The sequence below is a fragment of the Balaenoptera borealis genome, assembly GCF_965194805.1.
Source record: "Balaenoptera borealis genome assembly, chromosome: 5".
NCBI classification, from domain to species: Eukaryota; Metazoa; Chordata; class Mammalia; order Artiodactyla; family Balaenopteridae; genus Balaenoptera; species Balaenoptera borealis.
The window spans coordinates 124,631,643-124,659,191 of record NC_138862.1 but is presented as its reverse complement, the minus strand read 5'-3'; the positions used below and the strand labels follow the sequence as shown (position 1 = coordinate 124,659,191).

Below are 27,549 nucleotides of genomic sequence, written 5' to 3'. Positions count from 1 at the left end.
GAAGTGGATGAGATCACTCAGGGTACATAAAGGGGAAGGCTAAGAAGTTAACCTTGGGGAACACATCAAAATTAGGGCAGAAGCAGTAGAGAGGAGCAGGACCTAGAAGAACCATGTAGTTTTTGAAAATAAGAATATACTCATCAATGCTGCTAGCATGTAGTAATTATTCAACACATTTGAATAGAGTAAGTCCCCGACATACAAACGAGCTCCATTCCAAGAGTGCATTCATAAGTCCAATTTTGTTCGTAAGTGCAACAAAGTTATCCTAGGTACCCAACTAACACAATCGGCTATATAGTACTGTACTGTAATACGTTTATAATACTTTTCACACAAATAATACATAAAAAACAAACAAAAAAAAGAAAACATTTTTAATCTTACAGTACAGTACCTTGAAAAGTACAGTAGTACAGTACAACAGCTGGCATACAGGGGCTGGCATCGAGTGAACAGGCAAGAAGAGTTACTGACTGGAGAAGGGAGAGGAGGTGGGAGATGGTAGAGCTGAAGGATCATCAGCAATAGGAGACGGAGGGCAAGCTGCAATTTCACTCATGCCTGACGTTGATGGCACAGGTTCTGGTTCCTTGCTGGATTCAATTCTACCTACCCTCTTAAAAAAATGGTCCAGTGATGTCTGGGTAGTAGCTCTTTTTTTTCTTGTCATAGATGACACGGTAGCACTGGATTGCATTCTGAATGGGTGCTGCAAACTTTGTGTACCATTTTACGTTCAGGTCCTGTGCCTCAAAAACTAACAGTGCCTCCTCAAATAGAGCTAACTGACATGATTGGACACATGAATATACGTTTGCATCTTTGAAAGTTCACAACTTGAAGGTTTGTATGTAGGGGACTTACTGTATTTGTTTCAGAGGTTTTGTGCTATTAGTATTGGTACCTAGAAAAGCTTCTTTGTGAATTAGGCACCAGAAGGACTTTGGACCAGATTCTGAGACCTCTGCTAATCCACTCTGCCCACAACCGTCTCAGAGAGTGATTTGAGGGAATCTCTTGGATTCTGGTCCCCAAGACTGGAGAGCAAAGTTTATCTGGACATCCGCCAGCAAGGCTGAGATGTGTGATTGCATAAATGGAGCTCAAGAGCAGTGGAGGACTCGGTGCTTGAGGAAAGGTACCCAAATTTGTGTGGAGAACAAAGATTAGACTATATGAAGACAGGGGCAGTGTCTGCCTCGTCTCCAGCTTTCTATTACAACGTCTGGTTCTGTTTGGTGCTCATTAAATATTTGTTGGATGGATGGATGGGTGAATAAATAAATGAATGGATGGGTGAATGGATGGATGAGTGGATGAACGGGTGAGTGGAAGGATGGATGGATGGGTAGGTGGATGAGTGGCTGCATGGCTGGGTGGATGGATGGATGAGTGGATGAGTGGATGGATGAGGGGATGGATGGAGGGCAGGGTGAGGTTTCAGTCACCTGTTTTCCAATACGGTTAGGTTTGCTGCCTTCTCCCTCTCCTGTTGCCCAAGCCAGCATGACCCACTGAGAAAACATAGAGGCCCTTTACTTAAACTCTTTAAGTTCAGGGATAATACAGATTTCTCTTTCAAACCTGAGTTTTATGTTTACTTAACAAAAATATTGTATGTGTGGAACTCAAACCTTACAAAAAATAAGGTTGAGGGATTAATAATAAATGTGAGTATAAAAAACATCTAGGGACTTCCCTGGTGGCGCAGTGGTTAAGAATCCACCTGCCAATGCAGGGGACATGGGTTCAAGCCCTGGTCCAGGAAGGTCCCACAATCTGCGGAGCAACTAAGCCCATGCGCCACAACTACTGTGCCTGCGCTCTAGAGCCCACGAGCCACAACTACTGAGCCTGCGTGCTGCAACTACTGAAGCCCACGTGCCTAGAGCCCGTGCTCTCCAACAAGAGAAGCCACCGCAATGAGAAGCCCGCACACCGCAACAAAGAGTAGCCCCCGCTCACCGCAACTAGAGAAAGCCCGTGCACAGCAACGAAGACCCAACAGATCCAAAAATAAATAAATGAAATAAATAAAATTTTAAAAAGTCTAATATGTTTATATAGCCTCTAAAAGAACACAATAGAGTACCACTCAAAAAAAAAAAAACACGAAAAAACAAAAAAAACCCACATCTTAATGGCATTTGAAACATTTTAGGTTAGCAATAATGTGTCCTATATAGTTCATTCACAGGAAACATTTTCAGAATCTTCTTTCTGGATAATTTCAAAAAGATACTCGTAAATTAAAAAAAAAAAGTTTTCTATACATCTACTTGCCTTGCTGCAAATACTGTGCATCTGAAAAGCACTGTTTTTCATCTGTTCCATCTCCCATGCAAATATTCACAACCTTCTTGACATTATGATCAGGGCCCCTGAGTCATGTCTGGAGTGACTCACCATTTGTTCTGTCTCCATTCTAATGGGGCTCCTGAGTGTGGGAAAAGGACTCAAGAGTCCAACCATATAGATCAGCCTTTTGAACTAGAGGGATGCAAAATTTGGGAGGAATTCCTGTACCTGCCCCATCTACTCCAAAGGGCTTCTGGGAGAATCCCTGAAGAAAAATAGATGAGAGGCTCTTTGTCACTTTCCATGCCCTGTGTAGCTTCTGTGCAGTTCATGTTCTGGGTATTCCAGAGAGACTCTTACCCTCAGGGCAGATGATGTCACTTACCTGCTCAGAAGGCTCAAGGAGCGTCCTCTCACGTGGCCAATATAAGCAAAGCCCTCCCCACGGCCTGCAGGGCCATCTGTGATCTGACCCCACTAACTCTCTGAGCTCAGCTCTTACTCCCTGTACTAACTGGGATTCAACCTGCCAATCTTGATCCCACCCAGACCTGTGGACTTGCTCTTTCCTCTGCCTGTAGCGCTCCTCCTTCTGATATGCCCACTTCTTCAGTTCTCTGCTCAAATGTTCCCTCCGCTCAGACAACATTACTCATTAACCCTATCTAAAATACCATCCACTTCTTCCTCTATTCTCTTGCCTTAATTTCCTTTTCTTCATGGCAGTAATTTATTAATTTACTTATTAATAATTTATTAATTTACTTTACTTATTAATTTACAACTAGAAGGGAAAGTCCATGAAGACAGCGAACTCTCTGTCTTGTCTACCAGTGTGTCCATGTCACTTAGAACATCGGTAGGTGCTTGTATTAGTTATCTATTACTGTGCAGCAACTCATCACAAAGCTAGTGGCTTAAAACAACACGTATTTATTATCTCTGTGTTTGTGTGGGTCAAGAATCCAGGCATGGCTTAGCTAAGTCTTCTGCTCCAGGATATCTCATGAGGCTGCAATCAAGGGGTTGGCCAGGGATGGAGTCATTTGAAGGTATGATTGGGAAAGAATCTACTTCCAAGCTCACGTGGGTGTTGGCTGGATTCAGTTTCTTCAGCGTTGTTGGAATGAGGGCCTCAGTTCCTTTCTGGATGTTGGCCAGAGTCTGCCCTCAGTTGCTTGCCAGAGGGGGTCTCTCCATAGTGTAGTTCACTATATGGCATCTTGCTTCATCAAAGCCAGTGAGGGAGAGAGTCAGCTAACAAGACAGAAGTTACGTCTTATGTAACATAATCACAGAAGTGTCATCTCATCCCCTTTGCCCTATTCTATTGTTTAGAAGCAAGTCACAGGTCCTGCCCTCACTCAAGGTGAGGGGGTGATGCAAGGGTGTGAATATCAGGAGGTGGGGATCACTGGGGGACATTTTAGGGTCTATCTGCCAAATTACTTGCTCAATAAACGCCAAATATTACTAAATCCAATGTTAAAAGATGGCACTGGGCAGGAGGGCTGTAAGATTCAATATTCTTGCAATTCCTCTCTTGCACAATGTAGAACTTCTGTGAAATTTACTTGTTTTTTTCCCCCCAACTTCCTTCTGATACTTTGTCATCAGCCTGGTCTGCTAGCCTGTGTGGGCTGCCCCAGGTTTTGAGGATTCACTCAAGTGAAGTGACCCACACACAACCCGGTCCCTTCAAGAATCTACAACCCGAAGACCACCATTCACAGAGCTTATTCTTTATACGCCAGGATCTCTGGAATTAATGAGTTGTATCTTATTTATTCTGTGCTGGAAGTGGTGTTCTTCTTGAATAGGCATTTTGCATTTATGAGGTCTTGCTGCTAGCCAAGTTAATAATGCATCTAATAAAAAAAAGAAAGAAAGAAAGAAACATCATTCAGTTGGGTAGATCTTATTAATATGATTCAATTTTAAAAGGGCCATTGCTTCAGAGTCTTGATGTCTGGGATGCCGTTAAAGAAAAAAATTTTTTCAGAGTCACCATGACAACAGAGAGACCCCCCTTCTACACCCCTCTGAATCAATTACAGATTTGTCCATGTAAGAGATTGGAATACATCCAGCTTATTGGAAATTCTTTTCTGCCTCCTTTGGCAAAAGCCCTGGCTTGTTGTCCAGAGTGAGCAGGAGCCTCAAATCCATCAATATTTACTGATGAAGTCGTTGCCATTCATTAACAGGAACTTGATCAGCAGACGTTTATTGATCGCCAGGCATGTGCGAGAAACTCTGGGGGATTCAGCGCCATCACCATCTGAGAAGCTTACAGGCCTACTGCAGTGACAAGGCACAGCCGCGTGGGGCATCAGGAGCTGCGTGGGGCCCACCTCTGGGTTGTACAGACCCTGCTGAAGGACCTGGGACCTGCACAAAGGACCCTGGTGAAGAATCATGACATCATGACATGCATGCTGGACAGTTCTGCTCTGCGAGGGGCATCTTGATCTCTGGGGGAGGGCTGCAGTGATGCGAGGGTTGGGGGAACCTACCTTGGGCCTTGATTTCATACAAACTCAGCCACCAGATTGCTGGGTCACCCAGGCATGTCCTTTAACCTCTCTAGCCATTACTTTTATCCCTTACATAAAATGGGATTACATTTTTTCCTGCTGAACCCACAGTGATCACATTGCGATCTGTTGCTTGTTTGGCCAGATGTCTCCTCAGACAAGCCTTGGAAGCTGTTCTGGCAGTGACGATTCACTGTTGTCTTCGAGGCCCCCAGCACAGTACTGGGCATGTCCTAGGCACTCAATAAATGAATGAATGGGGAGTGGAGGCTTCTTGTAACCTCTCCATTCTTTGCCCACCCCTCCACACTGCCCTTATGCTGGCCACTCACTCTTCCAAAGGGACTTGGGTCCATCCCCTCTTTGGTTCTCCAGAACAGCAGGGAGCACCCCAGTTGTCCCAGGCCTGCTTTCCACTCCACCCCAGATATGGTTCAACTCAACTTCTCTCCTTTGGACCATTTTGCAACCCAGGGAGGATACAAGGGAGTGGGATAGGGTGTTGGAGGCAGGTAGGATGGATAGAGAGAAGGGGCAGAGGAGGGAGGGTGAAGGCTGTGTAGCTCCTTGCTCCCTGTAAGATGTGTGAGAATATACTGGGTGCTCTGGGTATTGAGGGAGCAGCTAGATCTAATAGTGCTTTAGTTTCTTGGGAAAATAAAGAGTGGAAGGACTCTTCTGAGCCCTCATCAAAGGCAGGTGGAGAGGTTTTTCACTAAGCCCCAAACAGGAGGAATGAAAGGAAAGCTACATCAAAGCAAATCATCATCTAATTGCTTAAAACCAGTGATAGAGTGAAAATTATAAAAGCAAGCAGGAGGAAAAAAGACACATTACATAAAGAGGAAGAAAGAGAAGAATGACAGTAGATTCTTGTCGGAAACAATACAAATCAGAGGACAGTGGTGCAACATCTTTAAAGGACTGAAAGAAACAGACTGTCAACCTAGGATTCTATACCCAGAGAAAATATCTTCCAGAAACAAGGGCGAAGTCAAGATATTTTTCAGACATAGAAAAGCTGGAAGAATTTATCACCATAAGACATATAGTACAAGAAATGTTAAAGAGAGTCCTTTAGGCAAAAGGAAAATGATATTAGATGGAAATGTGGGTCTACACAAAGAAATGGAGATCGCCGGAAATGGTGAATATGTATGTAAGTATAAAATGACTCTTTCTTATTTTAAAAATCACCTTAAAAGGTTGTTGATGTTTTGAAGCAAGAATGATAACAATGTATTATGGAGTTTGTAACAAATGTAGATGTAAAATGTATGAAAACAATATTGCCAAGAGCAGGAGGGGGAAATCGAAGTATATTTTAATAGGCTTCTGATACTGTACATCAAGTGGTAAAACAAAACTAGCATGACTGTGATAAGCTAAAAATGTATACTATAACCCTAATACAACCATTGGAAATAAAAAACCAAAGAGATATAACAAATAAGCAGAGAAGGTAAAAAGAAATAATAAAAAATACTCAACAAAATAGAAGCAAAAAAATATAGAATGGGACAAGCAGAAAACAAATAGTAAAGTGATACCATTAAACCCAACCAAATTATTAATCTCATTAAATAAAAATAGTTTAAACACCTCAAATAAAAGGCAGAGATTGTCGGATTGAATAAAAAAGCAATGTACAACTTTTTGATGCTTACCAAAAAACTACTTTAAATATAAAGACACAAATAGATTAAAGGGAAGAGGGAAGGAAAAGGAGGTACCATACTAACCAAAACAAAATTAGAGTGGCTATGTTAACATCAGATGAAGTAGATTTCACATCAAAGAATATTAAAAGGGATAAAGAGATAAAGGGGCAATTCATCAAGTGTACATAAAAATCCAAAACATTTCTGCACCTAATAAAAGCTTAAAAACATGAAGCAAAAATTAATAGGTCTGAAAGGAGAAATAAATTAGTTATAGTAATTATAGTAGACGTCAACTACTCAATAATTTTTAAAAATTAATTAATTAATTTTATTTTTGGCTGAGTTGGGTCTTCATTGCTGTGCGCAGGCTTCCTCTAGTTGCGGAGAGCGGGGGCTACTCTTCGCTGCGGTGCGCGGGCTTCTCATTGCGGTGGCTTCTCTTGTTGCAGAGCACGGGCTCTAGGCACGCGGGCTTCAGTAGCTGTGGCTCGCGGGCTCTAGAGCTCAGGCTCAGTAGTTGTGGCACATGGGCTTAGTTGCTCCGCAGCATGTGGGATCTTCCCGGACCAGAGCTCGAACCCGTGTCCCCTGAATTGGCAGGTGGATTCTTAACCACTGTACCACCAGGGAAGTCTCTCACTCAATAATTGATAGAAAAGTAGAAAAAAAAATTAGTGAGGATCTGGAAGTGTTGAAAGACACTACTGAATTAATTTGCATCTGTATGACACTCCACCCAATAATAGCAGAATATACATTCTTTTCCATTACTGTGATTGATTTGGGGCAAATTGATTACCCTCTGTCTCTCGTTTTCTCTGAGCATAGAATTCTACATTGGCAATGACTTCCTTTCAGCATTCTAAGGCTGTTTCCTAGCTTCCATCTTTTCTGTTTTGGGTCCTAACAGGAAGTCTGGGGTGTCAGCTGGGCCCCACTTCTCTCATGGACACTGACCTCCCGTTTTTTGTCTCCCAAGCGGCCGTGAGATCGCAGAAAGCTCTACCAGATTCCCACTCTCCTCCTGTCTCCTTTCTGCTTGGCTTCTAATTGTAAAATGAGAGGGATGGGCTCCTGGCCCATTCATCCATGCATCCAATTTTTATACGTCTGTTTCTGGCACTTTTGGCACTGTTGTAGATGAAATAGACAGCCGAAATCCTTGTTGTCCTTTTATGATTTCTAAATAAGATTTGTGTGAGCTCATCTAGTGCTTGTTTGTTTCTTTTTTCCTTAGAAACATCTTTTGGTTGGGCTCAGAGGTGAGAGGACAAAAATGAATATTTAGATCTATGAATCAGCAGATTACTTCAGTTCTTTGTCATTTTTTTGGCTCAAGGTCAGGTTTGAAGCCATCTCTTATTTTTATTTAATGTGGTTATTTTGTGTTCTGTTCTTCCAGATTTGCCTTTCTAATTAGATTTCACCCAGATATATGGTAAAATGAGTTTGCGCTCCCTGGCTGCTCTTAGGAGGGGCAGGGGCTTGTATAATAAGCCTGCTGGGGTGGGGAGAAGAGGTTGCAGCTGGTAGCAAGTACAATGAATCATGCACACATAAATAATAGAGCGCAGACCACCCTGGAGCTGGGAGGCCGGGATTGCAGTTTTGAAAAGTATACGTGTGGTAGGGAGAGTGCAGGATTTTTAAAAGAACCTAAGAAATGACCCCTAACCTTTTGCAGGATATTTATCTCCCTGAGGCCCTGGGGTGGCCAGTGGTGAAATGGAAACATGTATGGATTAGTCTTCTGACTTTAAATCTTAGTTTGATGTTTACTATATTACTTGACACCAATTTATTGCAGATAATTAAAAATTTCATCCTTATGTGTACTTTGTCTTTTCCCAAGTTTTCACAATGAATGGGAACTTTTATAATCAGAGAAACAAAACCCATGGTACATGGAACTTAAGAATAATATTTGTCATCTAGATACTGTGGTGGTCACAAAAGAAATGTTTTGTACAGATGTGTAACTCTGGGGGAAGGCAGGCTTGCGGGTGGCACAGACCTTTGGAACTTAGAACCTGCTGCTAAAAACCACTTCACCTGGGCCCCTAGGGGCCTCCCTGGTATTGTTAAGTTACCTCAGACTCCGTCAGAGACTGTCTTCCCCCAGTCAACCCTTTCAGGGTGGGAGCAGTAGCCCATTGTTTCTCTAAGTCTACAGTGCAGGACAAAGGAGGCTGTACAAATATTTGCTCGGCTTTGTTTCGCTCAACGGATTGAAACTGAATTGAAGATGGCACCTGCTCCCAGCTGCTCAGGCAGGGACTGCTTGCATAAAACGACAGCAAGTGCTGCCTGGCAGAATATTCATGACTTGGCTGAGTCTGGGACTATTTTCATAAGATGGGAGGGTTCGACTTTCAACAAATTTTGAGTTTCCCTGGGGGGGCCAAAATGTGTGTGTGGGAAGGACAAAGGCTGGGAATAGAAGGGGAGACTAAGGTTTTGAACAAATGGCAGCATGCTTTTTTCTTTCTACTCTGTTTTATGGTCATCGATGGGCATAGCTTGCTCCTGTATCTGATGAACAATGATGCTGATTGATAGTTACTCTTTTGCAGGGACCAATGTGCCAGGAGCTGTGCTATGGGTCTGTGCTACTCAGGACTCTTGGCTGCAAGTGATAGTAAAACCAATTCCAGTTTGCTTGGGGAAAAGTGGGGATTTACTGGACATGTACTTGAAAAATCCAGGTCCTGGTTTTAGGAGCAACAGAAAGCTGCCTGTCTCTCGACTCTGTTTTCCTCTGTGTCGGCTTTGGCATGGCATCCCCTGGTGCTGGCCAGAAAGTCACCAGCTGCTTCAGGCCCCATCTTACCTCAACGGCAACAGAGGAAAGAGGTTTAATGGGGGGAATGGTTTTGAGATGCTTCCCAATATATATTTTCCCTGTGGAAATCTTTTTCTTTCCTGTAGCCCCTTCCTCCTTTAAGTTTCAGCCAAGAAGTGTTACTGCCCCAGGGGCAGGGAAGGGTGGGTACCGTTCCGAACCTAAAGTCCACAGGGAGGAGGGAGAGGACACCTCCTTCAGAATGGAAGGGGGGATTAAGCCATCAGAGAACAGGGAAAGTGAGGAAAGAGACTGAGAGGGTGAGTCTAGGGAGAATATGACACCTGGTTCCCTGAGGGGCCTGAGGCCATCTCCGTACCAAGTCTTGACTTACGGAGGGGGTATGATACAAAGAGAGAAATCCCAGATAGGCTGAGAAGGAAGCTGTAAACAGAGAGGGCCTGTGCCCCACTTCTGGTTTGGAACAAAACACCCTGTGCCAACACAGGAAGGCTGCAGCTAGGTGAAGCGTATTGTGGTATATTTTGTGGGGAAATGGTTAGCAATGGTGTCCCGTGTCACCTTCAGTCCCACTGTGACAGACAAAGGATCCAGGAGCAGGCACTGGTTCCCTGTGGGGGATGAGAAGGTAGCAGAGAGGGAGGGGTCGCCGTGGCTGGGAGAACAGGATGGACAGGTGACCCAGTCGTGCCAAGCAGAGTCGGGACACAGGCTTGCGGGAACAGTGGGCAAAGAGAAGCCGTTTTTCTGTTGGCCTTGTTGCTGCGAGGCTGTGAGCCTGGGGTCTCGCATGGAGCCTGAGAGTATAGCTCACATGGAAGGAAGCAAAGCTGGGAGATGGAGAGTCCTTGAAGGCTTTGGTTTCCAGGGCCTGAAGCAGACGTGCCCTGAGCTTTTAATTTATGTGAGTCAATCAATTCCTTTTTGTTTAAGCGAGTGTGAATTGGGTTGCCTGTCATTTAGAGCAGGAAGCGCCCTAACTCTTGTAGGGAAGAGGGAGGAGGCAGCACCAGGGAAGGGAGGGGTAGAGCCTGGAATTAGTGAGAGGACAGTCAGCGGGGTTGTGGAGGGAAGGAGGAGAGGTGTTGGGTGGGGTGCGGTGGGCTGAGAGCCAGGTGGGAGAGTCTGGGGCGATGCTAAGGCGGACAGTGAAAGGACTTTGTGCTGGGAGGTGCGGCTCATGACTGGGAGGGGTTGTGTCAGTGGTCAGGGCAGGGAGGAGCCGAGCACAGTGTGGCATCCCAGAAACGGGTTGAGAAAAGCAGGTTATCAGGATTTAGAAGCAAAGCCTCCCTGGACATTGAGCCTTCAGCTGAGGAAGGCAAACCAGGGGGCTGCGTAAATGGTGAGACCATAGAGCAGATGCAATTGGGAGCCGGCAAGAGATAGAATTTGGTGCTGGGAGTGCTGAACTGAGATGGAAAGTTCTAAGCGGAAAACCAGAGAGTAGGTAGAAATATGGGTAAAGTATCTCCGTGTCAAGTGTGGATTTGGGAGCCATCAATACAGGAGTGAAAGCAGAGGCCAAGTGAGAAACTCCTCCAGAAAGTGCGCCCGGGAGGTCAATGGTAAATATACTTAGGAGCCTATTTTCCGCAAGACCAGTTGCTCTAGGGCACGTAGGGGTCACTGCAGATCTTGAACTGACACCAAAGTCCTCTCTGACAGTCGCAGTTGGTCAGATCATCTCGCGCAGAGAAATCAGGTAGGAATCACCACAGCTGGGACCCAACATTTGAAAGAAATGACCCCCAACACGATATCATATCAAGTTCAACTGCACGTCTCTCGGGTGTCTTAACAGGGAGTTACAGAAATCAGTCAAGTGCTCTGTGGCTCTCCAGTAGCTCCGAGAACGCTGAGAACCACGGGACGGTGAAGGGGTGGGGAGAGACGCTGCCCGGACCGCGACCTCGCCAGGGCGCCGGCAGGCCACCCAGAGACAGCAGCGTGAAGGTCTAGAGTTGACACACAGGGCCGGATGTGGTGGGAGCCGGAAGGGAAACGTGGAGTAGCCTGAGGGGGGAGGGGGCAAGGTGGCGAGAATCGTGACAGTTTGGATCAGTCACCGGCAATGGTGGACCCCAAACACGCGCGTCCAGCTCAGCACCGGCCCCCGGGTGGCGCCGGGTCAGGCACACTGTCCACAGGCACCCACACTAGGGCTCCAGGCCGTGTCTGTGTACCCGGCCTAGACGTGCGTCCACGCATCCCTGATCCCGAGTCCCGCGTTGTTAGGCGCGCAGAGGCCCTGCGCTCCGGTGGCCGCGGTCCCCGCGCCCTCAGGGTGCCCGTGACCGTGACTTTCACACGCTGGGATCTCTGAAGACTGGCCCGTCTCTGGGGCCTGTGTTTGACCTCCTCCAATCAGTGTCCTCTCCGCAGCCCCTTCTGCTCCCTTCCGGCCGCCCGGGCCGCACCGCATCGCCGCCTCCGGGGCGGAGCTCGAGGGCGGCGAGGTCACTAGGGGGCGCTGCGGGCCGTCGCGCTGCCCCGAAGTCGCTGCGCGCCGCCCTCGCCTCCCCCTGCGCCAGGCGGAGCGGGCGGCGAGCGCCGAACCGGGCGCGCTGTGGCGGAGCCGGGGCCGGGCAGGGACCATGGGCGGTGAGCGCGGCGCGGGCCGCGGTCGGGGTGGTTACCTTTGAGGCTGAGCGGAGCCTCCCGCGGAGGCTCGAGGCGGGCGGGTGTCCTGGGGTGCCGGTCTCGGAGACCGAAGGGGTCCTCTGGACGCGCCAAGGCCGGGACGACCGGGCGTGACTCCGGTGGGAGAGGGGTGGGGGGTCGGGGGCGCGCTTGCGAGCACCGGGTCTGAACGCGGCTACTAAACTCCCTCCTCCATCCACGCCCCTTCCCCAAACCCCAGCCCCCGACTCGCTTCCACTCCCCAAGCCGCCCCCCCACGCCCACGCGCCCGGATCCCAGTCCCCGCCTTCTCATCCACCGCCCCCTCTCCTAGCCCCAGCGCCCCCTAACCCGGCCTACGATTCCGCCGCCCTTTCCGCAGGCCTTTGCCCCGCAGCCTCCGGTGGGTGCCTCCCTTCACCCGCGCTGCGTCCTGCTTCTCCACCTCCAGCCCCGCACCTCGCCAGCCTCCATCCGCGGTCCCGCCCCTCCAGCCCGCTCCTGCCCGGCCCCCGCACTCCTGCCGCCTGATTCCTGCCGGAACTGGAGCTCGCAGGATCCCCCTTCCCCGGCCGTGGCGAGACGGCTGGTCTCCAGGTAAGGAGGCTGCGGTGACGGCAAGTTCTCTGCCGTCTTCCTCGGGGGTGGGGCCGGCTTCTGCCGGCAGCTACCTGCGCCCGGCGCCCCCGGGAGTCCCGGGGCCCAGCGGAGGGGGCCGCTGCGTGCGCAGGTTAACATTCCGGGATGCTCAGGTTAGGACTGCGTGGTTTACAACCCCCGGCGTTGTTTTTGCTCGTGAACCTGCTTAGGTCGCAGTCTTTTAAAGAAGCCGGCTTTGTTACACACACGAAATTGGCTGTGCTTCGAGCTGGTGGCCTTCTTGGCGGCTGCAGCGGTCTTTCAAGGTGTAAGTGTGGGCGGCTAAAGGATTAGCAGTGCCGGAGGGTGTGGAGCCATATTTTCCCGCTTCGGCGGGACGTTTCGTGTGGAGGGAGGACATCACCGCCTGGGTGGCCAGTGCCTTCGTGGGAAGACAGGGATGCTTTGTAAGCATTCGAAAAGTAAAATCAGGAGAGTTGCGGAATCAGATCGCGTGCGAATGGGCAAGTGTGGGGTGGACGGCCAAAGGAGCCTCAAGAAGGCTCCACAACTTGGGGACATCTGTTGCTATTTGCAGAAGGCCCGCGGGTGAACCCGAGTGTGGAGCAGGCAGTGCCCAGCCAGCCTCACAGACGTGACGTAACTGCGGACGGAGCTTGGCAACAACTCCTCCTCGGAGGTGTTGGTGCCCCGTCTGGACATCTGTGCGAAGAGGATCTAAAGCAGGTGGGTTTTTTTTTTTTAATTAATTAATTTTATTTTATTTATTTTTGGCTACGTTGGGTCTTTGTTGCTGAGCACAGGCTTTCTCTAGTTGGGTGAGCGGGGGCTACTCTTCATTGCATTGCGTGGGCTTCTCATTGCGGTGGCTTCTCTTGTTGTGGAGCACGGGCTCTAGGTGCGCAGGCTTCAGTAGTTGTGGCGCACGGGCTTATTTGCTCCGGGGCATGTGGGATCTTCCCAGACAAGGGCTTGAACCTGTGTACCCTGCATTGGCAGGCGGATTCTTAGCCACTGCGCCACTAGGGAAGTCCTAAAGCAGGTGGTTTGAAAAGCCTCGTGTTCCCTGGAGAGAGGTAGAGATGCAGGGTGACAGCCAGAAAGCCAGTGCATGAACCTGCCCCATCGCTTCTCCTGGCTTTCAGTAAGTCTTGGATTAAGTTAATTGCCTATTTTAGAGAAAGGGCTTGTAGGAGTCATGTCTCTTCTACAGATCAGCTCCTGGCCAGCCCGCCCTCACTGATGACGCTTGGGAGCCTACTTTTGGGCACCAGGGCCTAGACGGGCCACCTGACCTTCGGAGCACTGCATTTGGAGCATTTGCGGAACTGCGATATCTGCAACTCTTTCTTTTTAGTGATTGACTCGAAGAGTAATTAGCTCAATATTCGTTCACTGTTGAGTAGTGAATTAGTAGGTAATTAGCCCAAGGTCACACTGGGGCTGGGTAGGCTCCCTCTGAGTGCCCACACACTCCTGTGGGTATCTCCTCAGCCCTCGCCAGGTTGCTGTGTGATGAGTTGTTGAACGTCAGATGCCCCACTGCCCAGGGTCACCTTCAGCGGTGGGGTGGAACCATCTTTGTGGCCCCAGCACCCAGCCTGGCACCCTGTAAGTGACAGGTGCTCAGTGTTTGTCTAGTAAAGAAGTGGGTGTCTTTCCTGAATCCAGGCTGAGTCCACTACCCGTGGTTTTCCGTTGTGCTGCACTGTTTCCAAAACATTATCCTTCGATTCATCAGATTTTAAAGAAATATCTTATCTCAAGAGAGACATTCATTTCTGTGTGTATTTGGGGCAGAGAGCTCAATTTATGGGTCAGGCTTTGACCACTGGGTCTCTAACCTCAGGGGGCACTCCAGAATTTCCACGAAGAAAAGCAGTTGTCCTCATGCCACAGTTGGGGTGAGAGGGTGATGGGCACTGTGGAGAGCTAAGGCTTTCTGCTGAGGGGTGAGTCCTCCACAGCTTAACCTCTAGGGCCCTGAGCTGTGGCCGCAGCCCCCTTCAGCATCCCTCATCCCCGCGCATGGTGGGGGAAGCCACTCGTGGAGCCCCGCTGGCTGCTTCAGACGACAGCATCTTCACTCCAGTGGGTGCTGCCCGCCCCAGGCAGAGCTGGGAGCACCTCTTCTTGCGCTTTTCGGGCAATCTGATTTGCTGTGCTGTTGGGGTGGGGGGAGGCTGGTGTTTGGGGAAGGTGTTTCTGTCTGTGGGAGGTGGCCGTGACCCACTGGCAGGTAGATCAAAGTCTAGCTCTTCGGCCTCTGTCAAAGGCCAGCTCTGGAGAGAACGGCCAGAGGCTAAAGGGGTGGGAGCAACCTGTGTCCCCTTTTTTCAGGAGTATGGATAGGGCTGGAATTCAGAATGTCACTTTGATGCGGGAACCCGCACTGCCCACAGGTTCACAGCTGTCATGGGCTTATCTTCCTCACCTGGACTGTCTGTGTCTCCAGGTCTGGCTCATACCCAGGATAACTGCAGCTGGTGAAAATCTGTTTTCTAGAAGACATTTAATTAATGCCTGCAGTTTGTGAGTGAGAGAGAAAGGGGGGGAGGGAGAGAGGAAGAGAGAGAGAGAACTTGCTCTATGGAGGGGGTAGGAAAAAGGGTCGCAGAATAGCCAAGGTCCTGAAAACTCACAGAGGTAGACTTCAGCCTTGGGACGAGGCTCTGGGTTGGTGGATGAGGACGTGGGCCCACATTCAGGTGGAGGGGTTGCCATTCGGAGCAAAGTCACTGTGATAGGAAAAACGGCCCCACAGTTACCTGAAATAAGGTGTGCTGGGCCCACTGTTCTGCTTCCTAGAAAGCCTTGAAAGCCAGGTGAGGGCTGGACATAGTGAGGTGGGAGAGCACTGAGCCATTTGAAGTTTTGGATGAGGGTTGTGCCCCTTTGGAAAAGGTGGCTTGAGTGATGACAGTGGTCTGGGGTCTGGCCTGGGGGAGCCAGCTCACACCTGAGATGCGGTGTGGGGGAGCGTTCAGGGGTGTGGCCAAAAGAGATGCGGCTGGGAGGGTCTGTGCCCCTGCACTTAGGGGGTGGAGGAGAGACAACAGCTGCCTTCTGGTAGGACGGTGGGTCTGTTGGCAGAAGCAGCCTCCCACAGACTCTTCTTGAGCCTGCTGGGCCGCCTTGAAGATGGAGTAGGGCCTGCTAAGGCCCCTCAACCTGGAGATCCTGCAAGGCAGCCATGAGGAGGCACCCGTGAACCGGGAGTGACCTGTACGTCTGCTCTGAGTGCAAAAGGCAGGAGGGCCAGGGCGGCCTAACTGAGCCACAGACTCCAGGATAGTAAGCAGCCTTCATCCCTAGAACCAGGAGGCTGCTCCGAATCTTCTTGGGCCTTGGTTAGGGAGCCCACTGGCTTTGGAAAAGAAACAGGGCTATCAGTAATGAAGAGAGGAGACATCGCAGGAGCATGGAGGATGTTAATGATTAAAAAGTCATTGAGGGCTTCCCTGGTGGCGCAGTGGTTAAGAATCTGCCTGCCAATGCAGGAGACATGAGTTCGAGCCCTGCTCCTGGAAGATCCCACATGCCGCGGAGAAACTAAGCCCGTGCACCACAACCACTGAGCCTGTGCTCTAGAGCTTGCGAGCCACAACTACTGAGCCTGTGTGCCACAACTACTGAGCCTGTGCTCTAGAGCCCACGAGCCACAACTACTGAGCCCTCGTGCCACAACTACTGAAGCCCACATGCTCTAGAGCCCGTGCTCCACAAGAGAACACCGCAATGAGAAGCCCACGTACCGCAATGAAGAGTAGCCCCTGCTCACTGCAACTAGAGAAAGCCCGCACACAGCAGTGAAGACCCGACACAGCCAAAAGTAAATAAATAAAATTTATTAAGAAAAAAAAAAAGGCATTGAGAAAGGACTTGGAGGAGCCTAGTTGTGTGGTTCCTGCAGCCAGGAGGCAGCCTTCACCCATGTCCTCTACTCCGCAAGGAGTATCTGGGATTCATCCCTGCATTCCGGCCCCTCCCTCCCTCCCTCCTCGTCCCTCAGCCCCATCCTCCTGCACTGCACACATTGATCGAGCCACCTCTGTGCTGGTACTAGGGTGGAGGAGAGGTTGGGCAACTCAAATATCTAGTGGTAGCAACTTAGGAACTTGCAAATTCTGTGTGTATTTGCGTAGTCACTTCCCCAACGTATGTGTTCATGTTTCTGTACTATGAGGCATCCTTTTGTCATCTGCTCACCACTCTCTCTGTCTCTGTGTGTAACCCACTTCCTTAGAGGGAGCCACAATCAACAGCATAGAAACCAGAGCTTTAAAGAACAGACTAAGATGAAAATTATTGCACCGGGTTCTGACACTGCCTCCCCCTCCTCTCCTCTCCTGTGTGTGGTCAGAGTCATCATTTACACCCAGTTTACAAATAGTTTGAATACTATTTGAACTGCCCCTCAATTACATGGAGACATGTGTCTTTCCAGCTAACAGAAACCACAGCTTACTTTTCTAGACCCACCTCATTCTTGGATCTAACACCAAACTTCAGGCCTTCAGAGATAGAGCAGTATCATTTTGAGCTTTTTAATTATAAAGCTCAAATGAAGCTCTATTTGCTAATTGTGTCGGCTGCTAATATAGGAGAATCTGAAGTTAGAATAAGACATTCACTGCCTTGTTAACTTTTTATGCTTCTGAAATGAAAGGAGCAGTTGGATTAAGGTAGAGAAAGTAGAAATGTCTGGAAACTCAGAAGTGATAACAGAGGAACACAGTCTTACAGAAATAAATTAAGCTTTAAACATTGTTACTGAAATGTGGAGAGATATAAATAGGAACTACTGTAGAAGTATATGCAAGTACAGAATTTTGACAAGTATAGATTGATAGGTAATAGAAATTCTGGTCTGTCATTTTATTGAAATATATTAATTATTATGATCCTATACTATGCTTATGTAGTAGCTTACCATTTAAATAGGCAACTATGTCCATGATCTTGTTCAATCCTTCTAGCAAGTCTGGGATCTTCTTAGAGGTGGAGACATTGGACCACAGAGTATTTATAAGAGTTTCCCTAGAATTCAGATCTCTTGAGTGGAGAAATACTATGTACCTAGATGTTCCTGCTACAGTTGCTTGATAACTCAGTGTGGTTACATAGTTATTTGAAAATTACAGAACATCTTTACAATGTTCTGTAAGTCAAACAAACAAAAACAGTGTATGCTTAGCACCATCAGAAACTGTCTGGAAGGATTTTTCAGGGTTTGTGGATGTCAGAGGTTCTCTCTTTTTATTTTACTTTAATTTTTTTTTAATCGAAGCATAGTTGATTTACAATGTTGTGTAGAGGTTCTCTTCTGATGACTTCCTAATACAGAAGTTCCTGTGATTGTGTACTCAGCACAGTGCAGTGGTTCAGCGTGTGGGCTCTGAAGCCGGATTGGCTTTAAATCCTGGATTCATCATTATTAAACTTGTACCCTTGGACAAGTTACTTAACCTCTCTACGCCTTGGTTTCTTCTCTTTTGTGAAGTGGAGGTGATGATAATAATACCTACTTCATGGTATTGTTGTGAAGCTGAAATGAGATAGTACATGACAAGGACTTAGAATACATAGTACATGCTTAAACGTTAGCTGTTTTTTGTTTGTTTTTGTTTTTGTTTTTTTTTTACTATTCATTCATTCCTTAACGTATTCATCCAAAAAACATTTTTGGTACCAACCGACTGCACTGAGATGGTGGGTATAGGATGACGGATAAGATACGCATAGCCTCTGTCCTCATGAAATGGAGGATATCATACTTAAGTTCACAGTGAAGGACAGGAATAATAGCACAGGCATTTCCCAGGCACTCACCTGGCTCCAGGCAGCCTTTTATGGCCATGAGAGGCTGCGGTGTAGCCTATAAAGGGTTCACCATGACTGGGGGTGGTGGCAGGCGGCTACCAGATGATCTTCAGCTGGTACACAGTGGTGACGTGGCCTTGCCAGCTGTTGAAGACAGGCACTCATTTGACTGGTCTGTGTCTGACACACGCTGGTTGTTCACGTTTTAACTATCACTCTTGGCCTCAGGTTGTTAGTGGGACGCGTGATAAGAGACTGTAAACCCAGTGTTTACTCACCTGGTTTGCCAGCGCTATTCTTGGTCCTGGTCGACAGCACCAGATGCCCTGACCACTGTTCTGGGCTGACTCTCTAGCAGCCCCGGAAGCCCACGATTCTATCAGAGACCCAGTTCTCTGAGTGAGGAATGGCACAGCTGCTCCTGAGGGCGGGTAGGGGACTAACCTGAGGCAGAGGCCAGACTACTGCTCAAACACAAAATCCAACCGAGTAAATGTGAACATCTAATTGGCTTTATTCAATTGAATTGGGCAGCATCTCATCTAGTAAATAGAAGCCCCCTCTGAGGGGCTGCACAAAATAGAAGGTTTTTATAAATAGAAGGAGGGAGGGGCAAGGAGGCTATTAGTAAAAGAAAGTCAAGGGTTGCTTCAGGCCAGGTCACCTTCTTCTGGGTGAGGGTCAAGGGTCTATCATGTCGTTTACCTCTACTTCCTTTGGGGGATGCGGGGGGATAGAGGGGACCCATGTGACAGATTATGTCATTGGTGCTGGCCAGAAAATTCCAGACTGGCCAATTAAGATTACATTTCTGGGGAAGGCTGAAGCTGCAGTTAGGTTCGGTAATAAAACTAGGTTTGAGTTAAAACCCATGATAACGGGTTTTAACACAAGTAATGCCATTTTGGGCCTGTGGTTTTCTCTTTAACACTATCATGTGTCCTGTGTCTGCCATAGCTGGAATCTTCTTCATCTGAAGGTCTCTGGGAAACTGTTGATAGGCTTGGGTTTAATAAGAGGTCCTGGAAAGGGAGGTTCCTTCCACCTCAGACCTCACCCTTCCTTGCTCCATGTGTCCTACAGAGAAACTCCAGTGTGGCAGCCTGCCCAGCTAGCCCTTGCCATCCTGCGGTGGCCCCCAGCGGTGGGCTGAGGACTAGAGAAACCTGTGATTGCTGCCTCAGAACTTGAGCACTTCTCTGCCTTGCGTGATTTGCACACCCGCTGTTCTACACTGGAGTTCTTTGTACTCATAAGTCAGCAGACTGGAAACCTGATAATCAGTTCTCTTATTGGAGAGCCTGCTTATTTTATTCGTTTTTAAACTTCTGGAATCTGAAGTCAATGAGGCTTTGTCTTTTTTTCTTAAAACACTTTCCCCATTCTTGGAAAGTAAAGAAATGGCAAATAATGCCATTCATTAACAACAACAACAAAAAAAATTTGTGTGTAGGCAGCATTGAGTTAAAAGGAGGAAAACCTTTTCTCTAGTTTCTGATTTGTTCCCTAGCTGCTCTAACTTCTCTGGTTTGGTTGCCTCTTGATTTCCCAGATGGGGTTGACTTCTGTCACCAGTTTGTCTCCATCACAGTTCTTAAAGGAAACACAGACCTGAGAATCGGAGCTTGGACATTTATGGTTGAAGGTCATGGCTTAGAGGTTTGATTCTTCTGGCTCTGTCTTCAAGGTGAAAAATTACTCTGTCTTTGAGAAAGAGAGTATATTTTAGGAGATCCTAATATCAACAGGCAGGAGGATCTAAGCCAGCCTGCCTCATCCTCGGTTCACATAATTTCCAGCATTTCTAGGTTAGCGGTGTGTGAGTTTTTATGTTCTCCTCTTGTGCATCTTGCTCTAATGATTGCTGATTATCTTGAAACAGTTGCATTAATTGATGGTGTTTAGGGACTCAACGTTCAGTAAGTAATTGCAGTTGGCTGGCTTGGCTGAGCATAGCACGTTCCTGCTACTTGCTTTTTTAGCTTGAGGGGTGTTTGCTGTGTGTGCCCAGTGCCAGAAGGGGAGTGGGGAACTCCTTGCCTCAGGGCGCACCCACCGCCCAGTGCTCACACTGCCGCCACCTGCAGGACATTGTGTGTCACTGCAGCATCCGTTCCCATTGCATGCAGATTGTCTGCTCAGGGACCTTCTCCCCAGCTTGACTGGGAGCTTCTGGAGGGTAGGGGCTACACCCAGCTCACCCCTGAATCTTCATCCTTAGCCCAAGAACTGGCATGAAATAGGCCTCAATAAAGGTTGGGTGAATGAATGAATGAATGGTTGCATAGCAGTTAGGATTGTGTTTGGCTGCAAAGTAACAGAAAACCCTACCTTAGTGGCTTAAGTAGATAATGGTTTATTTTTCTCACGTAACAAGATGTTTGAAGGTAGGTGGTTGCTGGCATTGGTTTCAACAGCTGATGTCTGTCTGGACTGACACTCTTATTTTCTTGGCCTTTTCTTCATGATGGCAAGATGGCTGCTGCAGGAAGGAGACACTGACATTCCATTGGCCAGGGCTCAGTCAGATGACCACACCTCCTGCAAGGGAGGCTGGGAAATGTGGTCCAGCCCTGTGCCTAGGAGGAAGAGGAGATGGGTTTCATGGTGAGCTGGCCATCTCTGCCACACTTTCCCTCCCCTGCCCCCCACCAAGTCAAGATTCTGTTGGCAAGGAAGGAATGAATATTGAGGGGCAACTGGAGGTGTCTGTCTTGGAAAGAAATGCTGTGCTAAGAAAGCTCCAGCCAAAAATAGTCTCTATTCCCAGATCTTCTGTCTTAAATCCTGGCCTCTGTTCCCGCCTTTGGGAACTGGACTAACAGGACAATGGAAAGCCCTCATTATCCCTCTTTCTTGACTCAGGCCATGTTCTTAACAGCTTTGAGGGAGTGAGTCCTAGTGGATTCCCTTTAGCAGTTGGAGGTTACCCCAGAAGAAACGGCCTTCAGCCTCCTCGAGACCAGAGGAGCCTCTGAGAACTCGAGCCTGTGAGAACTGCTTGCTCATGAGCCTTCCAAGTGCCCCCACTCACCCAGCCTCCCAACGTTTCTCCTCCTCTCCATCCGCCACCCAGCCCTCCTCCAGAGAGGAGGAGAGGCCACAGCAGAGGGACCTCAGCTTCCCACTTAAACCCACTGAGAAGCATTTTCCTACCACTTCCTGCTATCTTTTCTCGGTTACCTTGTTGGTCAATGGTTCATTGATCTATTGGGTTTCAGTGCTTTGTTCTTGTTCAGTTTGCTGTAGGTTTCAGTGACAGGTGCTTCTCCATCCACAGCATCCTTCTTGGTGCCCTTTCTTCCCTCCGTCCCTTCCTTCTTCCCGCACACACCTAATGAGTACCTGCTGCCTTCTCAGCTCCGCATCCACCGAGCCCCGGGGGAGGTAGGCAAGGAAGCTGACACAAGCCTGTGGCGTTGAGGAGTATTGTGGGAGGGCTGTGGTTGCCCAGTGTCGGGGGACCTCACCCAGCCTTGGGTTTAGAGAAGGCTTCTGGGGGGAGGTGGGATTTGAGCTGAGTTCAAGGATGAGCGAGAGTTAACAAGGTCAAGAAGGCATCTGGGCCAAGAGAGTGAAATGGCACAGATGCTGAGTTGGCGGAAGGGGCTCTTGGGGTTGGGGGGAACAGTGAGGAGTGCAGGGCACTGGAGTTGGCTCACTGGGACGTGCGTCATTCACTCATTACACACTCCTGTGCTCCAGGCCCTGGGGTTAGAGCAGTGGACAAGGCAGATAAAGTCCCAGCCCCAAGGGAGCTCGAGGTCTGGGCTCTAATGGGGGATGAGACTGCAGAGGAGGGTGGGCTTGGCTGCTGTCCTAGACTCTGCTCGGAAGGGTTTGCTGTTGGAGGCCGAGTAGGATGTGGGCCCCGTTGCTTGTGCCATCGCCTCTTGTGCCCTCTCCCTCTGTCTCCAACTGCCGTCTGGTCCTTTGCATTACACAAGCTATAAAAATAGACGCTGGCACCAGAACATCAGCGTGTAGTTGGTGAGGAAAGCTGGAAACTGTCGCTACATATCAAGATATGCGCCAGCTAGATTTTTGGTGGAGCTCATTCTTGGAGCCCCAAGGATAAGGTCCTAAAGTTTGCTTCAATTTTTTTTTTTCTCCTTTCAACTCATACCAAAACTTCTGGCCACTTGGCTCAGAATGAATATGTATTGGTTGTGCCGATTCCCCACCTATGAGCTCATTGAAATGAACATTTAATGCTGAAATCCACCAAGTGAGGACTGGCCTTGCCCTGGGCCGGCCTGATCGGAGGGGCTGAGTCATCTCCACAGGGCAGTCAATCCAGGGTTCGTGTCCAGGTGAGGACCGTGGTCAGCACTACCTGAGAAGGGACCAGCTCTCACCAGCCTGAAAAGTTTTGCTCATCTCCCCAAGGAAATGAGGGCTGAGCCAGGGTTTGGAAGAGCTGTCAGCTGCCTTTTCTGTGACGAATGGGCGCAAGCGTGGTACTTTCATTCTCCCTTCCCAGCCCTGTTTATTAAGGTGGAATTGACAGTGCTGGGGGCGGGGTGCGGAGTGCAGAGAGAGGAAGCTTCATGCTAGTCTGAGCTCAGGGCTGAATGAAGGGCACTTTGTTTCCAGATAGAGGGATCTCAATCTGTAGGCCAGTCCCATGGTGTTTATTGGGTACCTTTTTGGAGCCAAGTGCTGTAGGGAATGTGCATAATAATAAAACGAGGAGAAGGAGGATCATTACAACCTGTGATGTTGTGATTTATAATAAGAAATACATATTTGTTCTTTGTCACTGTTTCTGGCACAGAGCTCCTACAACTCTTGATATTTCCTAGAGGAGACCAGAAAGGTGTCTTTTATTATGTTAATGAGGTGACTTTTGGAAAGCCCCCAGGGAACCTAAGGATGGGGGCTGGTTGCCGGGAGAACCAACCTTGTGATTAAAGGATTGGAACTTTCAGTCCCACCCCTGAACTCTGGGCAGGGGTTGGGGGCTGGAAGTTGAATCAGTTGCCTTTGGTCAGTGATTTAATCAGTTATGCCTATGTAGTGATGACCTTGGTTCTTGTCTTCTTTGAAAAAAAAATTTGGAAAGCGATGGAGATTGTAAAGCAGGTAAAGTGTTTATTAGAAGCAGAGTACGCGTGAAAAGGACACACGGGTGGACTCAGAGGGAGAGTTGCCCTTTTCGGGTGACTTAAATTGCTTATATGGGGCATTTTTCCAGGTTTCCCCTGGCCAATCACCTTGCTAGTTGTCCGTATCTGATCTGATTTAGGGCCCTGCCCAACGTGTGCGCGCATCTTTTAGCCAAGATGGATTCCAGTGTGAGGGTTTCTGGGAGGCTGGCAGGACATATTATGGGCTGGCACCTCCTCCCTTCCCTGACCCCTGGGCAACCTTTCTGTGCACATGTAGTTTGGGAGGTCTCCTTGACCCCAGGAATGAGAAATATGTGGCTTCCTTTTTCACCCAAGCAGGGATCAGCTCCTGCAGAGAATTATCTTTATCTTGAAGTATCTGTCCTCAGGAGACAAATTCCAGCTGCTCAGCTGGGACCCATCTATCTCCTCCCTCAATGATGCCTCCATAACAACCCAGAGGACACAGGTTGGAGAGCCTCCAGGTTGGTGAACGCATGGAGACGTAGGGAGAGTGGGAGAGAGTGGGAAAGCTATGACACCTTTCCCACATACCTTGCCATGTGCACCTCTTCCATCTGGCTGTTCGTGAGTCATATCCTTTTGTAATACACCGGTAATCTAGTAAGTAAATTGTTTCTCTGAGTTCTGTGAGCCTCTCTAGCAAATTAATTGAACCCAAAGGGAGGGGGGTCGTTGGAACCTTCAATCTATAGCCAGTTAGAAGCACAGGTGACAACCTGGATTTGCGGTTGGCATCTGAAGTGGTAAGGGGACAGTCCTGTGGGATTAAGCCCATAACTTGTGAGATCCGAGGCTATTTCCAGGTAGATGGTGTCAGAGTTGAGTTTGTCGACTGAAAAAAATGCATAACCTAAAATTTGAGAGTTATGTTTTATTTGGCAGACAAAACTGAGGACTTAAGCCCAGGACACAGCATCTCAGATGCTCTGAGAGACTGCTTCTGCAGAGGTAAGGGAGGAGCCGGGATATATAGGAATTTTTGCTACAAAGATCACACAGTCAGAACATCAAAAGATTACTGTTAATTAAAGAAAACCAGATATCTCAAGTTAAAGAATTTAGTGCTTTTCTATGTATGGGAAGATGCAAAAGTCAGGGCTCACTGAAATCATTCCTTTGATATGCACCTCAGCTATCTAGGGCCAGTATCTTGTGCTTTCTCATCCTGAGTCTCCTCAGGGTGCGCCTTGGGGGGTGGGGTGAACAACCAGCTGGTGTTGGAGAAATGCTTTGTGCTGTGGGGAAGAAAACCCCACACACATTGGAATTAGATGAAGAATCATTAATACCCTAAGTGCTTTCCAGGAAATATCTAATCCCTTCCACAAACCCAGGAATGGGGAATTTTACATTCCCCTAGAATGTAAGCTCCACGCGGGTAGGAATTTGGACTGATTTGGTCACTACTCATCCCCAGTTTCTATGACTGTACTTGCCACATAGCAGATGCTCAGTAACTGTCTGTGGGATAAATAATTGAATCACCATTTACAGGTGAGGAATCTGCAGCTCAGAGAGGTAAGGCAACTTGCCTGAGGTGCCACAGCCTGGATCTCAATCCCAGGGGAGGTATCATGAGCTGCGGCTTGGGGTTCCCAGCCCTGTTGCCCTTGGAATACGGATTACTTCTAGGATAACGCTGACCAAGTGCAGCACAACCGTGACAAAACCTTGAGTTGAGTGGCCTGGAAGGTGGTCTGTCTTCTTTCTGCCAGTGCCTTGTAACTCGAGGGTAGGATGAATATGCAGGATGTACCCATCAGCAGAGAGTGACGTTTCCATAATGCCACCTTCATCCTGTCATGGATGCGTTCGGGAACCTCCCATGGCTACTTTCTCCTGCGGGAACCTAGTCTGGTCCCAGCAGTTCTCCACCTGTTCACTGATGAGTCACTGCGTAAAGCCTGTCATCAGTCGACAGTTCAGGGAGGAGTTGGCTGCCCACCCCCGCCCCCCTGGCTCTGTACCACTGCACACAACCTTTATCCTCCTCCAAATGCCTGCTCACATCAGGCGTGCCCACTGATGTCCTCCTTGCCCTTTTAGTTTTAACACAGTTTCTGCCGCTTCCCTGAAGCCCTCTCTGGCCATTCTAGCACAAGCCACTGCCATCCCCCTGCAGCCCCAGTCTGTTTGTACAGTGCATTTCCTAATGGTGTTCCTAGAACCCTGAATTCTGCAGTGTGATGGGGCTTCTGCTGAGTGGGGCATGAGGCCCCTCCTAGCATACTCTGCCTTTATCTTTCTAACACATCAAGTTCCATGTTGCACTGTGTTTTGTTTTTCTTTAACATCTTTATTGGAGTATAATTGCTTTACAATGGTGTGTTACTTTCTGCTTTATAACTCCCTCCCTCCCACCCTCCCTATCCCACCCCTCTAGGTGGTCACAAAGCACCGAGCTGATCTCCCTGTGCTATGCAGCTGCTTCCCACTAGCTATCTATTTTACATTTGGTAGTGTATATACGTCCATGCCACTCTCTCACTTTGTCCCAGCTTACCCTTCCCCCTCCCCATATCCTCAAGTCCATTCTCTAGTAGGTCTGTGTCTTTATTCCCGTCTTGCCACTAGGTTCTTCGTGACCTTTTTTTTTTTCTTAGATTCCATATATATGTGTTAGCATATGGTATTTGTTTTTCTCTTTCTGACTTACTTCACTCTGTATGACAGACTCTGGGTCCATCCACCTCACTACAAATAACTCAATTTTGTTTCTTTTTATGGCTGAGTAATATTCCATTGTATATATGTACCACATCTTCTTTATCCATTCATCTGTTGATGGATACTTAGGTTGCTTCCATGTCCTGGCTATTGTAAATAGAGCTGCAATGAACATTTTGGTACATGACTCTTTTTGAATTATGGTTTTCTCAGGGTATATGCCCAGTAGTGGGATTGCTGGGTCGTATGGTAGTTATATTTGTAGTTTTTTAAGGAACCTCCATACTGTTCTCCATAGAGACTGTATCAATTTACATTCCCACCAACAGTGCAAGAGTGTTCCCTTTTCTCCACACCCTCTCCAGCATTTATTGTTTCTAGATTTTTTGATGATGGCCGTTCTGACAGGTGTGAGATGATATCTCATTGTAGTTTTGATTTGCATTTCTCTAATGATTAATGATGTTGAGCATTCTTTCATGTGTTTGTTGGCAATCTGTATATCTTTCTGGAGAAATGTCTATTTAGGTCTTCTGCCCATTTTTGGATTGGGTTGTTTGTTTTTTTGATATTGAGCTGCATGAGCTGCTTGTAAATTTTGGAGATTAATCCTTTGTCAGTTGCTTCATTTGCAGATATTTTCTCCCATTCTGATGGTTGTCGTTTGGTCTTGTTTATGGTTTCCTTTGCTATGCACCTAAAGCAATTAGAGAAAGAACAGAAAAACCCCAAAGTTAGCAGAAGGAAAGAAATCATAAAGATCAGATCAGAAATAAATGAAAAAGAAATGAAGGAAATGATAGCAAAGATCAATAAAACTAAAAGCTGGTTCTTTGAGAAGATAAACAAAATTGATAAACCATTAGCCAGACTCATCAAGAAAAAAAGGGAGAAGACTCAAATCAATAGAATTAGAAATGAAAAAGGAGAAGTAACAACTGACACTGCAGAAATACATACAAAGGATCATGAGAGATTACTACAGGCAACTATATGCCACTAAAATGGACAACCTGGAAGAAATGGACAAATTCTTAGAAATGCACCTGCTGAGACTGAACCAGGAAGAAACAGAAAATATGAACAGGCCAATCACAAGCACTGAAATTGAAACTGTGATTAAAAATCTTCCAACAAACAAAAGCCCAGGACCAGATGGCTTCACAGGTGAATTCTATCAGACATTTAGAGAAGAGCTAATACCTATCCTTCTCAAACTCTTCCAAAATATATCAGAGGGAGGAACACTCCCAAACTCATTCTACGAGGCCACCATCACCCTGATACCAAAACCAGACAAAGATGTCACAAAGAAAGAAAACTACAGGCCAGTATCACTGATGAACATAGGTGCAAAAATCCTCAACAAAATACTAGCAAACAGAATCCAACAG

The 27,549-nt window shown here is 47.8% G+C and overlaps 1 protein-coding gene across 13 annotated transcripts in view; it reads left to right on the top strand.

The window, feature by feature from the left end:
- Window positions 1-3,060: 3,060 nt before the first annotated feature.
- The window catches only part of PXYLP1 (2-phosphoxylose phosphatase 1), a 78,917-nt gene continuing 54,428 nt past the window's right edge, over window positions 3,061-27,549 (top strand). For 4 of the 13 annotated variants that reach the window (XM_082392371.1, XM_082392385.1, XM_082392384.1 and 1 more), the window contains exons 1-3: window positions 11,795-11,912; window positions 12,313-12,527; window positions 13,108-13,256. The gene's annotated coding sequence lies outside the window, so the exon portion shown is untranslated. Of the gene's footprint in view, window positions 11,014-11,753; window positions 11,913-11,935; window positions 12,071-12,312; window positions 12,528-12,712; window positions 12,838-13,107; window positions 13,257-23,803; window positions 23,950-24,370; window positions 24,437-27,549 lie in introns of those variants that run through there. The other 9 variants (XM_082392373.1, XM_082392372.1, XM_082392382.1 and 6 more) reach the window with 8 other exon arrangements.